This window comes from Oryctolagus cuniculus, chromosome 2, assembly GCF_051225735.1.
Source record: "Oryctolagus cuniculus isolate XC-2025 breed Fujian yellow rabbit chromosome 2, ASM5122573v1, whole genome shotgun sequence".
Lineage (NCBI taxonomy): Eukaryota > Metazoa > Chordata > Mammalia > Lagomorpha > Leporidae > Oryctolagus > Oryctolagus cuniculus.
In genome coordinates, this window is record NC_142868.1 from 114,919,821 (window position 1) to 114,944,140 (window position 24,320).

At 48.9% G+C, this 24,320-nt stretch overlaps 1 protein-coding gene across 20 annotated transcripts in view; it reads right to left on the reverse strand.

The window, feature by feature from the left end:
• INPP4A (inositol polyphosphate-4-phosphatase type I A) overlaps window positions 1-24,320 on the reverse strand; it is a 143,855-nt gene that overhangs the window by 86,194 nt on the left and 33,341 nt on the right. The window contains exon 1 of one of the 20 annotated variants that reach the window (XM_089326007.1): window positions 21,464-21,591. The exons of 18 other annotated variants lie outside the window; for them this stretch is intronic. The gene's annotated coding sequence lies outside the window, so the exon portion shown is untranslated. Of the gene's footprint in view, window positions 1-16,214; window positions 16,327-21,463; window positions 21,592-24,320 lie in introns of those variants that run through there. One more of the 20 variants, XM_089326008.1, reaches the window with a different exon arrangement.

The window sequence follows — 24,320 nt, forward strand, 5'->3', positions numbered from 1 at the left end:
CATTGGTTCGCCCTCCAATGGCTACCACGGCCGGCGCGCTGCGGCCGGTGCACCTCGCCGATCCAATGGCAGGAGCCAGGTACTTATCCTGGTCTCCCATGGGGTGCAGCGCCCAAGGACTTGGGCCATCCTCCACTGCACTCCCTGGCCACAGCAGAGAGCTGGCCTGGAAGAGGGGCAACTGGGACAGAATCCGGCGCCCAGACTGGGACTAGAACCCGGTGTGCCGGCGCCGCAAGGTGGAGGATTAGCCTAGTGAGCTGCGGCGCTGGCCAGAATGCCCCAAATTCTATCAATTGTATTGATTCTGAGTTGTCATTTGATCCTCACAACAGAGCTTGCCCACAAGGAAATCATTCCTCCTCATCTCAATGAGGACATCAAGGGTCAAAGACTAGGGGTGTCTGGTCTCCATTCTGTGCACAGCAAGCAAGGCTAGGATGGACAGAAGGATGCTGACTTCCATTCTCTTCTCTACCAGAGATAGCACAGATACTACAAGAGGGTAAGATAAAAAGATCGTGAAATAAAAAATGGAATTAAAAGATGTATTTTGGTACAAAAAATAATCCTGAAGTCTGAGCATCGTTTTCCCCTAATCCATGTTTTCCATGAACTTGCTGAAGACCCCTTGCACTTCACTGAACTGCAGGCACTGGAGTCTTCACTTCTACCGCAACTTCGGACTATGGTTCATGGGCTGCTTTCCATTTATTAAATAAATATGTTTTTCATTTATCTGTAAATTATTTGGGAGGCAGAGAAAGAATGTTTTCCCCACATGCTGGTTCACTCCCCAAATGTTCACAAAAGCTAGGATTACAAACACTAGGCCAAACCTGGGAGCCAAGAACTCAATTCAAGTCTCCCATAAGGGTGGCAGGAACCCACTTACCTGAGCCCTAATGGCTGCCTTTCAGGATGTGCATTGGTAGAAAGCTGGGATCTGGAGCTGGAGCCAGGAGTCAAACCCAGCTAATCCAGTATGGAACATGGATATCTTAACTATTAGGCTAAATGCCCACAGGTATCAATACGTGCTTTAACTTAAATTTACTACATGAACTATTTTGAACTAGCTAAGTATTGTGTGTGTGTGTATGTGTGTGTGTGTATATATATATATATATATATAAACAAATTTAACTGCATAGCTAATTATAAGTCTTGCAACCATCCTCAAGTGGCTGTGAAAAAGATTCTGTGCTTGACCAGGCTTTAATCAGGCCCCTGAATCCTCTCCTTGGCCCATGCATGCACTTCCTTGTAAAATACAATTTTAGCAAAGAACCCTGCTAGGCCAGTCTAGCAAGAACCTCCTGTTGCCTATATCGGATCACACTTGACAGCTAATCGGGTTCCTCATCCCCCATGTGATGTCTGAGGACTGCCGCCCATCTTCAGCAAGACTCCTACTAGGTCAGTTTAGCCTCCCCCACTCACAACTTTTCTCTTCGTAATTTTCCACCCACAGGTCCTCACTCTGCCCCTTGGCTACAGACGTCCACTTGCTCATGCTGTATTCAGAACTGAGCACCATCTCTCTCCCCAGTGGCAAGACCCTGGTCCCTACACCTATTACAATGGTCCCTTACTCTGCTTTGTCACAGAATGATTTTTTTTAACAGCAGATCTGCCCTTTGGGAGATACTGGGTGTGAAACAGCTCATGGAGCACAGTGTGCCACCTCCACCCCCAACCACCAAGTGCTCACTGTGGGAAAGTTTGAGTTCAGGTCCACCTACTGTCACCTAGCTGGGGAGACGTTTCCACCTTGAAGGTGGGTTGCAAATCTCAAATAAGAAAGCCTATGAGGGCTTTGTAGACTACAAGTTGCTAAGTTAAACAGAAATGATACTATGCCTTGCTAAGGGTCAAATAAGATAGAGCTTGAGTTAGGAGTTTGGACTTAAATCTTTAAAAATCACACATTCTTTCCTGGAGAATGATAGCCTGAGGTTGGGTTGTGACCAATAAGAAGGCTTTCCTAGGACTCAGAGCTGGGCCTCCCAATTTCATCTCTTGGGGCTTCACTGGGCCCACAGGCAGACACAGTGACAATCTGCTGGGACCTTAGCCCAAGTTCATCCAAGCTGCAGACTAGGATGGGCAGGCTCATAGCCCTCATCCCCCATCACCAAAGGTCATAAACCAAGCTGAGAAACTTGCTATTTCTCTAAAAAGGAGACTCTTTCCCTGTTGTCCTTGAAAGGTTACATTGACACAATCCGTGCAGAGATGGGGGCATATGGGAACTCTGTTACTTTCCACTAAATTTTGCTCTGAATCTAAATCTGCGTGAAAAAATAAAGTCTGCTAACTAAAAAGGAAGGAAAAAAAAAGACTTTCTCACACTAATTCCAAGGGGACTTTTAGTCACCCTGCCTTAGATGGTCTAGGAAAAGGGAGTGAAATAAGTCATAAGGAAGCCTTCAAACCTATCAGTAGTTAAGCCTTGTAAGGCATAAATGCTGGAGTTCTGCGTTCATCAAGTTACTTGGAGCAACATTCAGAAAAGCCTTGAAACTTCAAATAAAGTCAAATAAATGCAGCACTCTGTAGATCTAAAACAAGACTGTATGACAAGATTAAACCCCGTGCCCAAGGAAAGGTTTGCAAAGAGACATTGCAAAGCATGCTAAAAATACCATGTGATTATCCACCACCACTGTTTTAGGGAGAAAGGCGGGGAAGGGATCAAAATCCAACAGCATCCTGGTATCTGGGTAAGTGTCCACGTGTGTCACTGTGCATTCTAAGCAGACCCACAGCAGGTTGACAGATGGCTTTCACCAGGCTGGTCAGTGACAGAACTGAAGCAAGGCAGACAGAAGACACCGCCAAAGCGGGCTTTTTATTAGTAATGATCCCTCATGCTTGCGCTTCTCATTTGCTGGTACATTCTCCAAATGCCATGCAGCAGGGACCCAACCACTTGAGCCATCACTTGCTACAACCCATAGCACACATTAGCAGGAAGCTAGAATCAAGAGCAGAGTTGGGACTTGAACCCAGTGCCTTAACCGCTGTACCACATGCCAGCCTCTACTTCCCTGTTTGTTGTTGTTATTGTTGTTCATCTATTCCTCTTTCTTTTGCATCTAGTATTTTCTAGCAAAAGCTCTCTCTCCTTTGTATATATAATTCTATAGAACCATTACTCCTATATAGTTCTAGTCCCTTTCTCCCTTTGTGTTCTATTATTGTGACACATACCATAACTAAATACAAGGGTACATCAAAAAATCTGTGGAAAGGGGCCAGCACTGTGGCATAGAGGGAAAAGTGGCCACGTGTGATGCCAGCATCCCATATGGGAGTCAGTTCCTATCTCTGCTGCTCTACTTCCAATCCAGCCCTCTGCTGATGTACCTTGGAAATCAGCAGAAGAGTCCTAGTACTTGGGTCCCTACCACCCATGTGGGAGACTAAAATGGAGTTCCAGGCTCCTGGCTTCAGCCTGGCCCAGCCCCAGCTGTTGTGGCAATCTGGGGAGTAAACCAGTGAATGGAAGTTATCTCCCTCTCTCTCACTCTTTCAAACAAATAAATCAATCTTTAAAAAGGGGGAAAGGGAGTTTCTAAGCACACAGTTAGAAAGTTCGTCTGTATATTAACCTAATTTACCATTTCTGGTTCTCTTCATTTTTTCCTGTGGATCTGAGTTATGATATTTCCACATACAAATACACTTTTGCTAACACTTGCCTTCTTTATACTGTTCGTCAAATATATTTCTAAATGTTATAGTTTCAGCAATATAGCCACACACATATTATTTTTTTAAGTTTTTCATCAGAAGAAAAGTATGCATTTAGTACATCTTTTATAATTACTTAATTATGTTTACTGGAACATGAATTCGAGTGTTGTCTGTGGTCATTTACTTTCAGCCTGCAAAACTTCCTTTAGTATATCCTGTAGGCAGGTTTGCTAATCTCACATTCTTGCCAGCTTTTTGTTTGTCTTTGCTTTTGTTTTTACATTCATCTTAATTTTTTGGAAGATAGTTTTGCTCAACATAAAACACTTGATGGATAGTTTCTTGCTTTGTTTTGCCCTCAGGAGTTTGAATATGTTGTCCCACTGCCTCCTGGGCTCCACTGATACCAGGGAGAAGTCAGCTGCTGGTTTCCTGGGATTGCATTCTACATGCGAGTCATTTTTTTCTTGCAGTTTTCAAGATTTTTCTTTCAATGTTTTTACTATACTGTGGTTGAGTGTGGATATTTTTGAGTTTAACCTACTTTGAGCTTAATTTTTTTTCCAACAAATTTGGAAAGATCGCCCCCCGCCCCCAAGGATTTCTTCTGTCTTTTCCTTTATCTTTCTCTGTGCTCCTCTGGTACTCTTACTACCCATGTGTTGTGTTGAATGGAATACTACAAGTCTCTGGGTCTCTGTTTCTCTTTCTCATTTTTTTGTTATTTGGGCTACATAATCTCTCTCTCACTATCTTCAAGCTCTGATCCTTTTTTCAGCCAGTTAACACTTAACTGTGTTGTGGCTCTCTAGTGAATTCTCTATTTCAGTCTTTTCAACGTCCGAATTTCCATTTTTAAAAAAGTAATTTCTATACCTTTATTGTCATATCTTCCTTCTTTAAGCATGATTTCTTTGATTCTGTGAATACACGTTAAGTGGCCGTTTGAAGTCTTTGTTAAGTCCAACATCTGCAAGCTCTGCTTTTTTTCCCTGTTGTCATTTCCTACTTCTTTGCCCATCTTATCATTTTGTGTTAAACAAGGTATTATAGCTAATATATCATAGCAACTCTGGATTCTGATACCCTCTCCTTCTGGGCTCTTTTGTTTGCTTGTTAATTCCTTCAGGTTGGAGTAGGTTCGTGGAACTTCTCTCTGCCCACCTCTGATGCTGTTCCTCTGAGGGCAAAGCCTTGAGTAGCCAGTGTCTCCCTAGAATGACCATGGTATTATCAGGCTTCTTCTTAACTGCATCTTCCCGGACCTCTCTGCTACCCTCTCTGTCCCTGAAGTTTTCACAATCAGCTATTAGGCCTCCACTAATTCCTAACTAATTGCTCTGTTTGTGACAATGGCCTGAGGCATAAACTGCTCCACAGTCCAATCCACAGAAGGGATGGTTTTGGTGTCTGTGTTTGAGGTTCATTCTGATTCCAGGACAATTCTTCTTGGCTACTGCTTTCCTTGGCTGTCTCTGGCCCAAGCATTTGCCTGTTGCTTTCATAGAGCTACTAGCCTCTTAATTGTTTACCGCTAATCTCCAGGCCTTTGACAGTACCCTTGAACTTCCTCCACACACCCTGGGGCAGGCACTTGAACATCACCCATCCTCTGCTATAAAGTCAATGTACTTTGGGAGAGCTTCAGAGATTTCTGTTTTTACAGTTTTCTTCTCTCTGTTCCCATCTACCTCTACTACTTCACAAACATCACTGTCCTGAAGCTGGGGACAGGGACTCCGGTCTGCGTCTCTCAACACGACACCTCCACTTTATGAACCAGATGCTGGACACAGGTGGCAGCCTGTGGTCTTCTTAGCTTGACTCCCCTGGTATGCAACCTCTGCCATCCTTGTTCAAAGTAGCTGCAGTGACAGGGCAGCTAGAGAACTGAGCTGGATCCAGGACTCCTGTGGCACCAGGCTTCTCATCTACAAAATGGGAATCCTCAAAGCCCAAAGTCAGCATTTTAACACACTATAGCTGCTGCTCTTCTGGATGGAAGCCCTGGCTGGCCTCTACTTCCCTCGTGGGTCCCTCCAGATACCAAGTTGACGCCCGATGGCCCAAGGGTTACACTTCCTGCACAGGACCTGTGGGCACCCTTTCCAGAGCCTGCTTCTGCTTGCCCCTCCTCTGGGACCTGACTGTGCTCACTCTCATGACCACACCAACTCAGGCATCCCTGAAGGGTTCTTGGCTCTCCAAGTTCCTGCTTTCACATCCCTTCGAGAACTCCCTGCCAGCTGAGAGCAGACTCAGACTCTGCAAGTTAAGAAGGAAATGACTGTCAAAGGGCTTGATCTTCTGCCACTCCCAGGGACTGCATATCAAGAGGGCCCACCTCTTCGGGCTAAAGAAACAGTACGGTAGAGAAATCTCTGGAAGCTGCTTCTGCCAGTGAGATACAACTTAGATGGCAATGTTTAAAAAGAAACCCATACCAGAAGGAAATACTCTGAGGTGTATCACATTTCCCTGATTTTACGGACTATGCTGAATAAGACTCGTAACAGAATTAAAATTAAGCACAAATCAACCCTGCTCCTACGAGTCACCTCGCTGGGTCGTCACCACCTGTTCCTCTGCAACATGAAGTCGACGAGCACGACTCAGGGACACGACTGCATACCGAGTGCCTCCTCTCAAGAGGACGCACAGGGCTGCTCATGTCTCTCAGTTCTCATGTGCTCAGTTGGCTGCCTCTTTCCAGTTCTCCCATCTCTTCACCAGGATGAGTTCACACTCCTCTCCTGTCATCAGTTACCAGGTATCAATGTTCTTTTCAACTGAAACATTGTTTATTCCTGGCTTGGGGGTTTGGTCCAGATGAGAGCATACGCAGAGACATTAAAGTGCGTGGCCACTGGATGAGGGTTCGGGGCTCAGGGCACTTGGGGTGCTTTCTGTTCCCTAGGCCCTACCCTAGGTCCTGAAGGTTGCTCTTGGATCTCCCTCCCTGAAGCATGACAGTGCTGCCAGGCCAGGCAGCAGGGCACTTCCAGAGAGGGGGTTGCTGGACTCTGAAAAATCCACCATCTCACCATTTTACTACGTAATGTGAAAATCTTCTGGGAGTGATGATTTGCCCACCCCCTTTGGAAATACAATTTGTTCTGGATTAACTGGGTCGCTGGTGCGACGAGATACAGACAGAACTTGTTGTAACCACTATGGTCTGACCCAGTTTGGGTTTTTATCTTCTCCATCAACATAAAGAAGTGCAACCTCATTTTATTTTTTCCCACAGTAATTATCTTAAATTAAAAGGCTATGATTAAAATGCTGATTTTCTTTGGAAAATTTTCATTTTATTTTCTAAGCACAAAGATTTCACATGCTATAAAATAATAATTTTGGAAAACAAACAGAAACCTCTCATGATCTGTTATGACACCCAAACAACTGCCTGTTTCTACTCAAACTTATTTGGCCAGATGCGGGGACAACCTGTCTACCTTCACTGAGTTGTAGCTGCTGATCAGGAAAGGAGGGGGTTGCTCTAGATTCTGACCTCGTCTGCTTGGAGCCCCTTGTCACATGTGGTGGCAATTCTGGGGCAAAGAGATGTGTTGCCCTGGTTTCAAACCGAGCAAGACAGTGAGGAAGACATCCCCACGAGGACAATAAAGGGGTCAGGACCAAACCAGACCACAGATACCTCCCAGGCACCTCACATATTACCAACAGAGTCTCAACCTCCCTCACCAGAAACTCTAAGCTCCACCACCTTATCAAACCATGACACCACAGGTGCAGGGGCTGGGGGGAGGAGATCCCTCCAGGGTGGACACAGCTCCTCCCACAGAGCCAAGTGCTGTTCTATGAAACCACCTTCCCTCCTCTCTTTGTAGAGATTTCCATGTGAGACACAGCCTAGTCAAAAAAAAAAAAAAAAAAAAAAAAGGAAAAGGAAAAAGAAAAAGAGGAAGGGAAGGGAAGGGAAGGGACAGGACTGGATAGGACGAGACAAGCAGAAAAACCCAGTCCTGGGACCAGTGCTGTGGCACAGCATCCCATATGGGTGCTGGTTCTGGTCCCTGTGGCTCCACTTCCAATCCAGTTCTCTGCTATGGCCTAGGAAAGCAGTAGAAGATGGCCCAAGTCCTTGGGTCCCTGCACCCACGTGGAAGACCTGGAAGAAGCTCCTGGCTCCTGGCTTTGGATCAGCACGGCATTGCAGCCAAGTGAGGAGTGAACCAAAGGATAGAAGACCCCTCTCTCTCTCTCTCTCTCTCTTTCTCTTTCTCTCTTTCTCTCTCTCTCTCTCTTTCTCTCTTTCTCTCTGCCTCTCCTCTCCCTGCATAACTGATTTTCAAATAAATAAATAAATATTTTAAAAAGGAAAAGAAAAAACCCAGCCCTGCAAGTGGAGATTCCCAAACTGTCTGGTCCTTGTGTCCAGCCTGCCCCACCTCTAGTCCCCCCCATCTCAGCAAGTGGCACCTCTCATCTCCAAGTGGCATCTTCCTCCTTCCTCTATCAGTCTCTCCCTCCCCAGTATCCAACTCATCAGTAAGACCTGGTGATGCATCCAGAACTGTAGCACTTCTCACCACAGCCCCCTTGGCTACAGCTCCTATCTCGGCCCCAGCTGCCACATCTAAAGAGGCTGTAAGAGCTCTGAACTGGCCCTATATTTCTAGACTGTCGCCCTCACTCCATAATTACAGGGGTCCCACCAAAATGCCATTCCTTATTGAAGGAGAGGGAAAGGCCAGTTAAATCTGCAGCTGCATAAGAGGAGGACGGGTAACCCCTACATGAAACACCACATCACCCAAGGACAAAAATCCAGAGCCAACAAAGATGCTCCCCACTCTATCACCACACCTCCCCTCTCTTACAGCAGCCGTACCTCCACAGCCACAACACATTTGTATGCATCCTCCCAGGAAGCACAGTCTGTGGCACCAAATAAAATAAAATAAAATAAAAGCACCAGGGCCAAATCTCCCCCTCAGGATGGGATTCCTAAAGGAGACAGGACCTTGGGGTGGCAGCGGGTGCCCACAATCCGCAACCTCTAAGACGCTAGCACTTTGTATCAGTGGGGTCAACAGACAGTGTGCAAATGACAGCTTCAGTGTCTGCAGGCTCAGCTGAGTCATTCAGCAGGGTGGGGGCATCTCTCTCATCCTATATTCAGGGATGAAGGCAGCTTCAGGCCAGGCTTAATTCTCAGCGGATGTCTCCACTCTTCAGCATTGCCAATTTTAGTCACTAAAGCTATTCAGCAGATGACGCAAAATCCTTTTCACATGGGCGCTGAGGAGTCTCCTGAAGCTCAATTCCACAATTCCAAAACTCACTGTCATCTCCCTTGGAATCCCTGCACCCATTAAAGCTCGGGACCACACTCCCTTCAGGAACGGCTTCTCCCCAATTCTCTCCCCTTAGCACACTGCCATTCCTGGAGCTCAGAACCATCAGCTATTTCTAACCTCCAACCAATACTTGAGTTCCCCCTAATCCTTTGAGACTGCTGTGCTTTTGTCACTCTTCTCACTGTTCCTACCACAACCCACATGGGAGTGAGGCAATGGGCTCCAAAGTGGCCTCCAAGTGAGGCTGACAGCCAGCAGACCATATCACCACATCGCCTGCACATGCAGACACTTACAAGCAAGAAGCCAGAGTCCTGAGGTTGGGGTGTGAGGTCTCCATTCAGTCTTCTACAAGCTTCCATGACATTCTCCACCCCACTTCATCCCACTTGTGGGGACCAGCTCCAACCCTACCTGAACCCCAGCCTGAAGCAACCCCTCTCTCTCTAATCAGCTCCCATGTGTAGATGTTTTTTCTAGGCCATTAGCATAGAGCTAGATCAGAAGTGGAGCAGCCAGGACCCAAACCAGCACCCCTATGGGATGCAGGTGCTGCAGGCTGGTGGCTTTACCTTCTATGCCACAATGCAAACCCTGATATTACTGCTTTTGACCAAGAGCCTCTACAGGACTCAGAGTAATGAGAAGGATTCACTCATCCAGATCTATTTACTCTATCTCTACCAGACACCACTTAAGAAGGTAGACAGTTTCAATATAAAACTGAAAGACTGGGCATTAAGGTATCTCTATTATAGGGGTAGGCACTGTGGTATAGCAGGTAAAGCCACTGCCTGCAGTGCCAGCATCCCATACGGGTGCCGGTTCGAGTCCCGGCTGCTCCACTTCTGATCCAGCTCTGTGCTGCGGCCTGAGGAAGCAGTAGAAGATGGTCCAAGTTCTTGGGCCCTTGCACTTATGTGGGAGACCTGGAGGAAGCTCCTAGCTCCTGGCTTGGGATCAGCACAGATCCAGCCATTGCAGCCATCTGGGGAGTGAATCAGCAGATGGAAGACCTCTCTCTGCCTCTGCCTCTCTAATATATAAATAAATAAATAAATCTTTAAAAAATGATATATCTACTAGAGAGGCAATTACAAGTACAAAACTCAAATGCAGTGCACATCAGGTTTGCAACTGAAAGACTATGTCTAGAATCCAAGAAATAGGGTAAAACTGGCAAATACATATTTTCAGTTATTTCTTCACAGTATTGCTACACAGATGTTCTACATCTGTTACTCAATTGAACAAAATTGAAATTACAATAACTTCCCTCAGTGCCAAGATTGTGGTTTCTAAGACTATTCTCCAATAAAAGGGATGAAGGTTCTTGGGAGAAATGGCCGGTTCCTAGGGCTGGAGCAGAAAAGATGGGCCTAGAGCTCCTTGGGCAGCAGGGTTGCCTGAGGCTGGGGTCGGTGAAAGGGCTGAGATGGGATTAGTGGTGAAATGAAACACAAGGCAACTGCAAGAGGTCCCAGTGGCCAAAGGGAAACAATTAGACCAAGAACATACATACCCCAGTACTGGAGTGAACCCAAAGAATGAAAGAAACAGCTGGCCGGCGCCATGGCTCACTAGGCTAATCCTCCACCTTGTGGCGCCAGCACACCAGGTTCTAGTCCCGGTCGGGGCGCCGGATTCTGTCCCGGTTGCCCCTCTTCCAGGCCAGCTCTCTGCTGTGGCCAGGGAGTGCAGTGGAGGACGGCCCAAGTGCTTGGGCCCTGCACCCCATGGGAGACCAGGAGAAGCACCTGGCTCCTGCCATCGGATCAGCGCGGTGCGCCAGCCGCAGCGGCCACTGGAGGGTGAACCAACGGCAAAGGAAGACCTTTCTCTCTGTCTCTCTCTCACTGTCCACTCTGCCTGTCAAAAAAAAAAAGAAAGAAAAGAAAAAGAAAACAAAGAAATAGCTGCCAGTCATATTGATATCATGACTGAACAAGCAAGTAAATGGGGGAGAAGAGACAAAGCTCTCATATATTAGCATTCCAAATAATCATACTCAAATAGATACCCCTTACTCAAAGCGGTGACTTCCTCCAAAACACAGAATATAGTAAAGGGGCACACGGGGTGGGGTGGGGCGGCGCACAGAGCGCAGGTCAGCCACACGGTCAAGTCATGGTGATAGCATGAATTCTTGATGTGATGAAATATGATGAGAAAGACACTATACCTCAAGGGCTTTGCTTCCCCAAAACCATAATCCCAGTCTAACAATGTCAGAAAAACAGACAAAGCAAAACTGAAGGATAGTCTATAAATATCTGACCTTATTCCTCAAGAAAGTCAAGGTCATCAAAAAAAAGGAAATTCTGAGAATTTGTCACAACCAAGAGAAGCCTAAGGAGACATGATACATAAATGCAGTGTGGTGTTCTGGATAGGATACTGGGACGCAAAAGGGGCATTATATTAAAAAACAAACAAACAACAAAACTAAGGAAATCCAAAAATATGGACCTAGTTATGGCTAATTTACCAGAATTTACTGTGGTAATTAAGATGTTAACAGTAGGAAAAACCAAGGACAGAGAAAGACATATAGAGAAACTCTGTAGTATCTCTACTCTGTGTGTAAATCTAAAACTATTCTAAAATTAAAAGTTAGTTTATAAAAAGATTTAAAAAGCAAACAAAAAATTAGTTTAAAAAATAACTTCATGGGGGCCAGCGCCATGGTGCAGTAGGTTAATCTTCTACCTGTGGCGTCGGTATCCTATATGGGCGCCAGTTCTAGTCCCGGCTGCCCCTCTTCCAGTCCAGCTCTCTGCTGTGGCCCAGGAAAGCAGTACAAGATGACACAGGTGCTTGGGCCCCTGCACCTGCATGGGAAACCCAGAAGAAGCGCCTGGCTCGTGGCTTCAGATCGGCACAGCTCCGGCCATTGCGGCCATTTGGGGAGTGGACCAACAGAAGGAAGACCTTTCTCTCTCTCTCTCCCTCTTACTGTCTATAACTTTAACTCTCAAATAAAATAAAGAAAATCTTAAAAAAAAAAAAAAAACTTTATGGGGCTGGTGCTGCGGCGCAGCAGGTTAACACCCTGGTCTGTGGTGCTGGCATCCCATATGGGCGCCAGTTCAGGACCTGGCTGCTCCACTTCTGATCCAGCTCTCTGCTATAGCCTGGGAAAGCAGTGGAAGATGGCCCAAGTCCTTGGGCCCCTGCACTCATGTGGGAGACCCAGGGGAAGCTCCTGGCTCCTCATTTTGGATTGGCACAGCTCCGGCCGTTGTGGCCAACTAGGGAGTGAACCATCAGATGGAGGACCTCTCTATCTCTCTCTGTGTATCTTTCTCTCTGCCTCTCCTCTCTCTGTATATCTCTGACTTTCAAATAAATACATAAATTTTGGAAAAAAAAAAAGAATAAAAAAATAACTTTAGTTCTGATCAAATAGCCACTCCCCCCTCCTTTTTTAAGAGCAGGGATGGGAGTCCATACTTTATGTCTCCCCAGTTCTCAGCTATCTCCGGCCTCCTAAGAGTCAACCAGCACACTCTTGTAGGCTGGCAGTTGCTTCCAGACTTGGCCCTCTCTGGCTGAGGTCACTGGTGCAAATGCTCCAGTCAAGGCAGGCAGATTCCTCTCCCACCAGTTCTCTCCAAGCCAAGAGAGTCAGAAGTACAGAAACCAGACACCAAGAGCAGCTAATGTTTGCAGAACCCTCTCTGCCCTGCCCTTGTAAGCATTTTCTCCTATTCCGAGATTCGCCCAATGTAACTTGTCTGCCAAAAAGCCTTTTGATCTGGACCTGCTTTCCCCACTGTAACCTACAGGACCTCTGGGCAATGCTGAGGAACCTCTGCCAGGCCTAATCCCAAACTCTGTGGTCTCCTCATCTTTTTGTAGGCCCTCTGGATGCACCCAGAACTCTCCCCAGGCCTGGCTTAGGGAAAGAGGGAGAGACAGCTTCAGCATTCTCAGAAAGCTCCAGATTTTTGGATTTTCAGATTGGGGATGCTCAACTGGTAATCTATGCCTATTTTTCAAATCCAAAAAAAAAAAAAAAAAAAAACACACCACACCTGAAACGTTTCTGGTACCAAGCAGGCATATTCATCCTGTTCAAAGACTAAAGAGAAAGGCAAGTAGAAGTCAAAGGGTCTCCTTTTCAGAAGATAACCAAGAGCAAGAAGAGAGGAACAGAGGACAAAGCCGGAAGAAGCACTGGCCTAGACCCAGAGGGAGATTTTCCAAACTTCCTAGACTTTCCAGACCTCAGAGGTCACATAAGCTTCCTTAGACAGCACCCAGATAGTCTCATTTTTAGACCATGCTGTAAGAACCTTGCGATACCTATGTCTTTCCACACATCTTGGCCTAATTTATGAGTGAACATCAGGAAAGAACATCAGTCAGTCAATGCAGTTACAGTGCCCCACAAAAACACCTAGGAAAAAGGCCAGAAACCAAGCCTTCCATTAGGAAGGAATCAGCGAACAGAAACTTCCGCAGACGTGGCACCATAAGCTGTGATCCCTGACTTCTCAACATTTCTACTGCTAATTTAACCTTCTAATCCAGAGGCCCCCTCCCCTCATTTTAAAAAACAGTAAAAAGGAATGGCTGGAAGTCACCTGACTCTCTCAACACACCCTGAATAATGTTAATGACAAAGGAAAATTTTAATTTAAGTGGGTCAGCAAATAGCATGCTTTACTATTTAGACAAATTGTTTCCAATCGATTTCTATTTTGTTACAGATTTCTCTCAAGGAAACAATATTATAACAGCAAAACTCTGGAATAACTATTCAAAGGATGATGAATGAAGAAAGTTCACAGAAGTCTCATTTATAATAAACAGGCAGGCATTTGGCCTAGAGGTGCAGATGCCAGGTAGCATGCCTGGGTCTCACATGGCAGTGCCTGGATTTGGCTCCTGGCTCTGGCTCCTGCTTCCAATGTCCTGCTAATGCAGATCCTGGGAGGCAGCAGACATAACTCAATTAGGTGGGCTTCTGTCACCCACATGGGAGACCTGGGTTGAGTTCTTAGCTCTTGGCTGGACATTCCCCACCCTCCTGCAGGCTGTTGGGGGATAACTGGGGAGTGAACCAGCAGACAGTAGCTCTCTTGCTTTAAAAATTAATAAAAACACCTAAAAATTATACAACACACACGGATGTCAACAAATAAAGAAGCTGCAGCTGAGTTCCCATCACTAAAAGCTGTACAGGAGTGACTGGTCCCTAAGCGAGAGCCGGTCCTAAGTATCAGTGACACAACCAGACATGGTCAGAGCTTTCAAGGGATCTGACCATACGATCACCCAGGGACAAGCAGCACAGAAATGTCAAAGAGAAATATTACAACCACAGTTCTGTAACTGCAAGTTTGGAAAATCAGGGGATGGGAAGAACCCTACTCATAATCACATCTTAGCTAAAATCACTTCTTTTTATTTGTGTATTTCCTGTAGATATGTGATGAGGATGGTTTTACTTAGCATGGAAGCCATACCTCTCTGTGGGATGCGCTCTCCTGGCCACCCCACAGGGCAGATATGCAAGAGCTAAAGTTTACTGAGCCACTGGGAGGAGCTGGATGGAGAATACACATTAGGTCTGCTGTCAGAGGCCAGCCACCGTGAGAGAAAAGCCACCGATGACAGACTGAAGTCACCGTACTTGGCAGGATGTCAGACAAGGAGGCTCACTGCAGCGTTACTCACCCCATGAAAGATTTTATGCCATAAGTTTCAAAATGTAGCAGTCTAAATACCTATCAGTGATAACGTTATGGCTCTGTCATGTAGTGAAATGCTATGTGGACACTGAACATGGTAATCACTCAGTTTACAACAACTTGGCATACGACAAACATCCCAAGTTCTACCCATATAAATATACAGAAGCACATGCACCAAGCGGAAGTGGTCCGAAGAAAACATACCAAATGGTAACACTCGCAGTGCGCCCATCATGCCTCTCTTTATTGCCCCTGACCATGCTTTCCTCAACCCTTCACAGTAAGTATGCAATATCTTAACTGGAAAAAGGCACCGCAATAGGTTGTTGGCACCTTTCCTGGTCTCCTGCCCTTCCCACCTCGCTCCTGGGCTGATTCGTCTGGGATGCTCTCCACACTCCGTTAGAGGGCTCTTCCCTTCCAAAGCTGCCGCAGCCCCTCCACAATCACCGGAGCCCTGTGTACATCTCCATCACTCTCAGCACGTGAGAGCTGCGATCCTCCAGGCTTTGGGCTCAGTATGACAGTGACTGTGCCTTGCGCATTCCTGAATGCAGGGAAAACAGCAATGATGCTCCAAGGGGACCGACGGGAAGAAAAGGGAACCAAGAACGGCCTCACAGGAAGAGGTGAGGTGGGAGCACAGCAGCCTGGGACCTGGGTGGGCAACAGGGGAACAGGCCGTTTCAGGCATGACCATGGGAAAGGAAGCTGAAGACCAAAGGCTTGTTAACACGAGACTCCTACCCCCAGACAAGGCAGTGATCAGCAGTGACTGGGCTTCGGAGACAGGCATCCGGTCTCTGGACAGTGGGGTAATGTGGAGTGTCAGCAGGCAGTGACAGGAGTGGAGAGGACGGATCAGTTGTGGGTCAGGAAGAGAGGGATTCCAGGCCTAACTCCAGAAAGAGATGTAGGATGTGCAGAGAAAAGAATACACTCCATTTCCAGCCCCCAGCTCTCCTGGGAGAAGCCACCTTTTAGTTAATGTGAGCAAACAGGGGGCTTTTGCAGGGGCGTGGGAGGAGTGGGGGACAAGAGTTTATGCAAAAGCAGAGGCTTAGGCAGCAGAGTGGGGAGCAAGGCTTCCCACTGATATGAATGCAGCCTGTCTTCAGGTTGGACGGCTTCACAGCAGAGCACCTGCCTGTCTGATCAACCGTAGGAACAGAGCAGCCAACAGGAGGGTGAGACAGGCCCAAGACAAGGAGGGACAGAGAGCCAGTCCAAGCTGTTATTCAAGGCCAGGGCTCATGGAGGATGTGAAGGACATGGTGTCTGAGGCAGAGACCACAGGAATGCTCAGTGCAGAGAGAACATGCCTCAGGGAAGCAAACCCTGTAGCAGCAAAGGTGAGCACATCAGCCTGACCCCATCACTGGCCACACAGCAAGGACAGGCCCACATCTGCCCCAGCAGACAGCATGTGCCAGACAGGAAGAGAGTAGCACTCAGCATCAGAGCAGCCCCACTCTGCACTTACCATCCCTGTGCCACCTGGAGCAGACAGGCAGTCACAGTCCAGTTTCAAGAAACAGTTATTTCTGGGGCTGGTGTTGTGGAGTAGCAAGAAAGGTGCTGCCTGTGTCCTTGGCATCCCATATGGGCACCCGGTTCAGGTCCCAGCTGCTCCACTTCTGATTCAGCTCCCTGCCAATGTTCCCAGGAAAGCAGCAGAAGATGGCCTAAGTGTTTGGGCCCCTACACCCCTACACATGGAGACCTGGATGAAGTTCCTGGCTATTGCAGCCATTTAAGGAGAGAACCAGAGGATGAGAGACCTCTCTCTCTCTCTCTCTCTCTCTCTCCCTCCCTCTCTAACTCTGCCTTTCAAATAGATATTTTTTTAAAAAAATAAACAAACAACTGTTTCTGACCACAAGCATCACAAGACTGAAACCGAGAATCAATACTCAGTGCTAGCACAAACCCTGTGAAGACTGGGTCACAAAACATAAAGAATCAAATAGAAGGAAACGACGCAGAGCAAATTCAGGAAATGGTAACCTCAGAGTGTGGGCGGGGAGGCGTATGTAGTTTCAATTGCGCTGCTAACGACAATGTCTTCAAATGAGCAGGCATTCACTGCATTCTTCTTCCTATTATTTTTCATAGAAAGCACTGCCTAGGAGACATTTTTATTGTAAGGTATAGTAAGGTACACCCCAAACTCACTACTAGTAGTTTTCTTATTTCTTAATTTTTCTTTTCAAAAATGCAATATAAGTAAGTAAGTAAATGCATAGCTTTATATCAGAAGCCATGCATCTCTCTGACATAGGAGGATTCCACAGAATCATTTTGGATCACGGCCCAGTGCTGCTCACCAGGCTTGTCCCTGCATGTCCACTGCATGTGCTGTCAGGACTGACTTGCTAGTAGCTATGACAGGCCCCCTGGGGAGACACCTCCTTTTTAGACAGATGTACCAAGTGGCACAGCCACTTCACAACTGCCCAAAGCTGTCTCTTTCCACTTTCCAGGAGAGACAATTACAGCTGTCCATAGGTGCCCATTTTCTGTCCGCTAGTTTCCTTTTTTTAACCCCTACACCCGTCCCCCAGACACAAACCAGCCTGCTTCCTTGTAGGGCCCCATACTCTGGACTAGGTGCAACCTGTCCCTGACACCAGTCAAGGTCTTCCTGGGACTGGCACCAGTCAGCTAAGCCATACTTCACCAAGAGTACCCATTTAAGCTGTACCCCACCCCTGGAGTGGAATTTCACCCAGATCCCCTAGTCTTAGCCCTAAAATGTGACAATGTGGGAATGATGGGCATACAGATAGAGAGGAAAGAGGGCAGGATACAGGAAATATTTCAGAGCAGGGTGCTTCACATCCCCTGCTATGCCACTTGAACACTGCTTGTGCTTATTTAAACTTCGCAAGTTTTAAAAGTATGCAATGTGCAGCTATTATGCCAGGGCAGGATAGCAAACAGCCCAACTTCAACACAGCAATTCATAATAAAGGAAAAGGCAAGACCAGCCATGTTGCATAGGAAACCTGCAGGCAGCAGGTGTGGATGGGAGCACCCTGAAGCCCAGCGGTGCTCAAGGCGAGTCCAGCATCACACTTGTAGGCCACGGTCGTTTCCCTTGTCCTCCTGGGACTCTGCAAAGCACAACTGACCAGGAAGCCAGTGACATCCTCGGGATTCTCTCCCCAGCACAAGCCTGCCTGCTTACGTGGACCACCCAGAGAATCAATAAAGCCTCCCTCCCCCTCCATAAATCTTTCTGAGGCTCCATTTAGTAAGTTCACGTGTCATTGAATATTTATACCTAAAACCACTTCATACAGGTGAAACCCAGGGCAATCTTAACCCAAACGTATCTCCCTAAAGAGACCAGCACCCACCGAGAGGCCACAGGACTATCCAGAGGCCACTGGAAATCAGAACAAATGACCATGAGTGAGTAAGGGTTCCTCTGGTCACCAGAAGGCCATATGTCATATGTGCCAAGTGACTGAGCTGACATTGGTGTAGGAAATACTTTGAGGCTTCAGGGGAAAGGCATGTGGTTTCTTTCTCCCCAGAGCACTTGCAAGGAAGATGACTTTGCCCCACTCCCCACTCCAAGGTCATACCATGTCCATGATGTCCCCACCCCCTCCCATTTGCCTGTCCTCTCTGGGCGACACCCGAGATGGATATAACAGGTGCAGAAAAATCTCACAGATACTCTTCTTAAATGGTTTTGTTTGAATCCCATCTCCAATGAGAGCGGGAGTTGAGTGGTGACCAGCAGCAGGTGAACTAGTAGCATACCTGTGTGGCCCAGGGTCCACCCCCAGGCACTTCTTCATCTGTCTGGTCTCATCCCTCACCTGCACGTTGGTCATGAGCTGCGGCTTCAAGGGAGAACCAGCAGGGCCCCCCAACACAGCTGCAGCCTGACTAGCATGTGAGGGTAGGAACACCTGGCACCACAATGCTCTCCGATCCTCCTTGAAGGATCTGAGATGTGTGGTGTCCCCTTTCACCCACCTGCTCACCCTCCACAGGCCAGTAGAGGAGGAGTCTAGCTGCAGAGGCAGGGACCACACAAGCGCAGGGGCCACAGCCGGCTGAAGATTCACTGCCCTGAGTCACTAAGGCAGTTGGAGAAAGGACCCATTTTGCCTGGCAGGTGCTGCTGGCCAGAGAGAAGGATCAAGTGTACAAACACACAGGAGAGGCCTGGCCACCTTGGTCAACAGAGGGCCCACCAAAGCCTGAGACTGCAGGAGAGACTGCAGGGCAGAGACCCAAAGGAGACCGAATTTAGGCTCAGCCCCTGGTCTCCAGGACTGGCAGTACAGGGGAACCAGTCAGCAATGACATCGGTAATAAGCTAAAATCACAACATCTGTCCTTTCTTTTTTTTTTTTTTTTTTTATTTGACAGGCAGAGTTAGACAGTGAGAGACACACAAAGGTTGTCCTTCCGTTGGTTCACCCCCCAAAATGGCCGCTATGTCCGGCGCTGCACTGATCCGAAGCCAAGAGCCAGGTGCTTCTTCCTGGTCTCCCATGTGGGTGCAGGGCCCAAGGACTTGGGCCATCCTCCACTGCACTCCCAGGCCACAGCAGAAGGCTGGACTGGAAGAGGAACAACCAGGACAGAACCCGGCACCCATGTGGGATGCTGGCACCGCAGGTGGAGGATTACCAAGTGAGCCACGGCGCCGGCCCCAACATCAGTCCTTTCTATAAGGAAAAAGCTACATGTGCCACAAGAACACCCGGGAAAGCACGAGGTTAAAATCTGGGAAAGTCGCCCCACCTCTCTCCAGTGTCCCTTTCTCTGCAAAATGGAAAGCAATAATCTCATCAGGTAGCTGCGGATCAATAAACTGACCCTTGATAAACACTTGGCACAAGGCCCAGCACATGGGAAAATGCTCAGTGAGCCAACTTCTCAGGGCCAAACTCCCCAGAGCCCTCGGAGGCAATTCACGTGCAGGTGCCCTGCACAAACAGAAAAGACAGCTTTAGGTTCCAGTAGAGGCTGAGAGGCCAGGCCCCTGTGCTGCAGGGACAGCAGCAGCCAGAGGCCACAGGTGGTGATGGGAGCAGCCGCCCGAGGATGAAGAGGACTCCACCTCAGACATCCTAGCAGCAGCTCCTGGCCCGCTGGGCTGTTTGGGGACAGTTTCTTGGGCCTTGAGATGATGACATCCCAGGAGAGGCTTTCTTTCTTTTTTTTTTTTTTTTGACAGGCAGAGTGGACAGTGAGAGAGACAGACAGACAGAAAAGTCTTCCTTTTCCGTTGGTTCACCCCCTCAGTGGCCACTACGGCCAGCGCGCTGTGGCCGGTGCACCGCACTGATCCGAAGCCAGGAGCCAGGTGCTTCTCCTGGTCTCCCATGCAGGTGCAGGGCCCAAGGACTTGGGCCATCCTCCACTACACTCCCAGGCCACAGCAGAGAGCTGGACAGGAAGAGGGGCAACCGGGACAGAATCCGGCGCCCCGACCGGGACGAGAACCCGGTATGCCGGCACTGCAGGCGGAGGATTAGCCTAGTGAGCCGCAGTGCCGGCCATGGAGAGGCTTTCTAAGAAGCCGCATCCTGGGGACCAGTTTTAGATACCAGCCCAACCTGAGAGAGCAAGCTGACCCTTGTACCCTGGCAGAGAGACCACAAGGAAGGCGGGCTGGCCCAGGGTCAAAGCACAAAGGGCTCAGGAGGTCAGCATGTGGGAATGAGCTCAATCCAAGTCAGCCAGCCAGGAACCAGGGAGAGGAGTGGGCTCAGTTTTCTCTATAGTGACTGCCCTTCCAGGGGGGAGCGTATCTGCTGTCATCCTCTACAACTGAGACCCATTTGCAGTTGCTAACCCCTTCAGGGAAGCAGGCACATGGAAGATGGTTCACATATTAGACAAGGACGATCAACTGAGACCTCCTCACAACACCACGCGTCTCAGGGTTTTCTGCACCACAGAAACTGTGAACTACAGATTACAGCAGGTTCTGTACCTCCTGGCATCGTGCAGAACACCCTGATGCGCGGCCTACATTGTTAGCAGGGACCCAACTCTGGTTCCCACGACTGGGACAAGCTGGCTGAAACCAGTGATCCCATGCAGATGCCACTGCCTGGGCCATTTATTCATCCCTGAGGCCTCCATAGCCAGACCGGGCATGCAGCTAGCAGAGCCAAGCACCCATGCTCAACTCACTAAGTGGGACAGCCTTGGAACACTCACGAAGCCCATGGGGGGAGGTTCTGCACAGAGCACTGCTGCCAGCCCCTATGCCTTGAATCAGAAGTGCTACCAATTAGCAAGTAAAGTGGCCCGGTTTCTGGAAAGTGATGAAAACAAGCTACTATGATGAGTGGGGAGTGAAACAGGAACACTTACTCCAGGGCAACTGGCAGTGTGGCCCACAGACAGCAGGCAGCGTCCAGATGACAGGGAGCCAGGAGGAAGTACCCATCCCACTAAAGCCACCTCCTCAGTCATGTGTGTTGCCCAAGACCTGCAGCTGACTGTTAGGCACTGAAGTGGGAGAGGCTGCCTTGGAAGAGACCGTTAGTTTTACACAACTGTCTCCAATTAAGACTTCACAAAAAACTGGGCCCCCAGCACCACAGCAGAAAGTCACAGACGTGGGTGACATCTGCATTCAATGATGCCGAAGTGCCTGCAAAGCAAGCCACAACAGAAGGGGACAGACAGGTGCACCCTCCTCAGCAGTCCCACCCCAACCTTCCGTCCTCATCCCCCTCACCCCTTTACCTTTCCCAGCTCCAGCAGGGACCCTCTCCACAGTCACACTGGCAACCATCAACAAGGCTAAAAGGGAGCGAAGAAAGTGGAGGGAGGGGGGAGGCGTGACACCAGCCAGAGGTAAACCACTCAGAGTCAGGGGTGTGGCGTGAGCAGACAACCTCTCAGCCAGCCCCTAGAGCTGCTTCCGCCTCTTAGGCCCTAGGCTCTCTCAAGCTCTTAGACAAATGGCCTGGGCCTCTGATCAGCAGCAGAGCCACCTAGGAACAGAGCCTGGTGAAAGCTCCCTAGCCGTGGGGGAGTGCAGGCCCTGGGAGCCGGGTGTCCCCCTCTCTCATCGGGGAGACGCCTTCCTGAGCAGTGTGTGTGCAGGGGACCTGCCCAAGGCTGTCCTCCTGGGTGGAGGGAGGACAAGGACTTAACATAGTGTGGCTGAAACAGAAAAGGAAACACCCACAAATTACAAAGTACACTCTATTTTGGCTTTAAAAACACACCTCTCACAGACAGCAGTGTCCGAAATGGCACCTCCTATTTTAGAGAGTTCAACAGTAGCTCCTAAACACAGGGCCACAGAATAGACCCTGTGTTTTGGAGATGAGGCTGGCATGAGAACGGAAGGTTAGGGGCTGCAGGCCTACACAGAGCCTTGAACCCAATTCCCACACTAGCCCTATTCTAAGGACTAGAAGGCTGAGGCCCAAGGGCTAACATGGCTCAAATGCTATCCTTGCCCTTTGGCTCTATGCTACGCAGCCCTCCTCCCACGGTGGACTTCTGGCTGTCCAAGTCACAGGGGCCCTCAGCCTCTCCGCCCTCATCCCTTAGTGCTCCTGGAAGGATCCACACGCCCCATGAAGTGTGTACTGGCCAGGTGGGCAGCCAGCAGGGTGGGATGGAGGGAGACTGCTTCTGCTCTCGGACTCCTCAACTCCGGGCTAAGCAACGACAGTCACTGATGAGGGGCGGACACAAGCATGGCCTTGCCCAAGAGAAGGCAGGCCCGCAAGACCAACCCTGACAGCTCCTGGGGACACAGGGCAGGAGGCAGCTGTGGTAAGGCTGCTCCCAGGACCAGGAAGTGGGGCCTAAAGCGGCCGAGTGCTAAGCCCTGGTTTCTTCAGTCCAGGTAGGCATACCTGGTTGGGACAGACAGTCAAGGGTGTGCCTGAGGGAGACAGGATGGTGGGAGGAGCTGGGCAGCAGTGCACCTCATGGGTCCTCCGAGGTGGAAACACTGGCTGGGGAGCCAGACCACCTATACTCCAGCCTGGACTGTGTCACTCACAGGTCATCCCTAACCTGACAGCAGGGGTAACCGGGTTACCTGCTGCTCTTCCGTCCCCCACTCAGTGAAGAGGGTGTCGCAGAAGCATCTACTTCATAAGGCTGGTGCCAGACTAGAGAACTTAATCCCTGTCAATATACCCGGCACACAGGCACCTGCTGCTATTATTACTCTCTCTATGGCCAAGCCCATCTGTGGATTCCAGGTCCTGGTGCTCTTCTGCCATTCAAAAACCAGCATTCTGGAAACAGTCAAGATAAAACACTGGATCAAGGACAACAAAAACAAGAAGTACCCCCTACCAAACAGGGGAATTTTTTTAACAATAACATCTGGATCAAAGTCTATCACCTACTAAAAGTAAAAACTAGGGCAGGTATATGGAGCAGCACGGTGAACTTCTACTTGCAACACCCGCATCCCATTTCAGAGTGCCTGGGTCCAGTCCTGGCTCCTCTGCTTCTAATCCAGTTTCTTGCTGATGCACCCGGGAAGGTGGCAGATGATAGCCCCAGTACTCAGGTTCCTGCCACCCTGTAGGAGATTCAGATGGAGTTGCTGCTCCTGGCTTCAGTCTGGCCTGGCCTGGCCCAGCCCAGCCCAGCCCACCCCAGCCGTTGGGAGCATTGGAGGAATGAACCAGTAGATGGAAGATGGATCTCTCTTTTTCTTCTCTGTCACTCTAACTTTATAATATTTTAAAAAATAAATAAATACAAACTTAACCCACTGTCTTCACAGGCCAAGAGAATGGGCTGGAGAACCCTACAAGAATTTCTGGGAGAGGGGAGGCAAGACACTTCTGACCACTCCCAGGTGATGGTACACAAGGCAACCATGAACTAAGATGAAGGGGGATGAGAGGGATCTTGCTGGGCCTACTCCGGGGCTCCCCTCACTACCCCGGAGAGCAAGGAGAGGTTTCTAGGCTCCCACCCCTGGATACCCCCTCACAGTACAGCTCCCTGCCATGCACACACTCCGTACTGAGCCACAGCCCAGCATCTGAGGACCTCCCTGACTCTATGGTTGAGGAAGGAAGGTCCAAGGGCTATGGGAGGAGGGGAGAAGGGAATGTGGATGGGGGGCAGCTCCTCCCCTGAGCACAGCCTCTGCGCCAGCAGGACAGTCCTTGCTCTCATGAGCTGTGGGCTACAGCATCCCAAGGGAGAGCAAGCAGGACCACCACCACCAAGTGTAGAGCTGTGTGTTAGATGGCCTGCAAACCCAGTCGGCTGTCAGCTTAACATGGAGCCTTGGAGCTCAGTGAAATTATCACTGCCCACATGTCCTGGCAATACTTGACTCTGAAGCTGAGATCCGCCTAGCGCCAAATAAGCAAAATTAAAATCTGAAGAACCATCAAAACTCCAACTGAAATATTTTGATATGATAGGAATTTGCATTATCCTGTTCACACAGCATTAGGTTGGAAGGTAGGAGTCTGCCTGTGTGAGCAAGAGGGTCCTGGGGGAAACTAAGCTCCTGCAGGAGGGAACGTAGCAGCCTCTGGCAGCCTCAGAAGCACACGCTGGAAGCAGCCCCGTATTTCAAACCACAGAGTCCTGCCCAAACCCC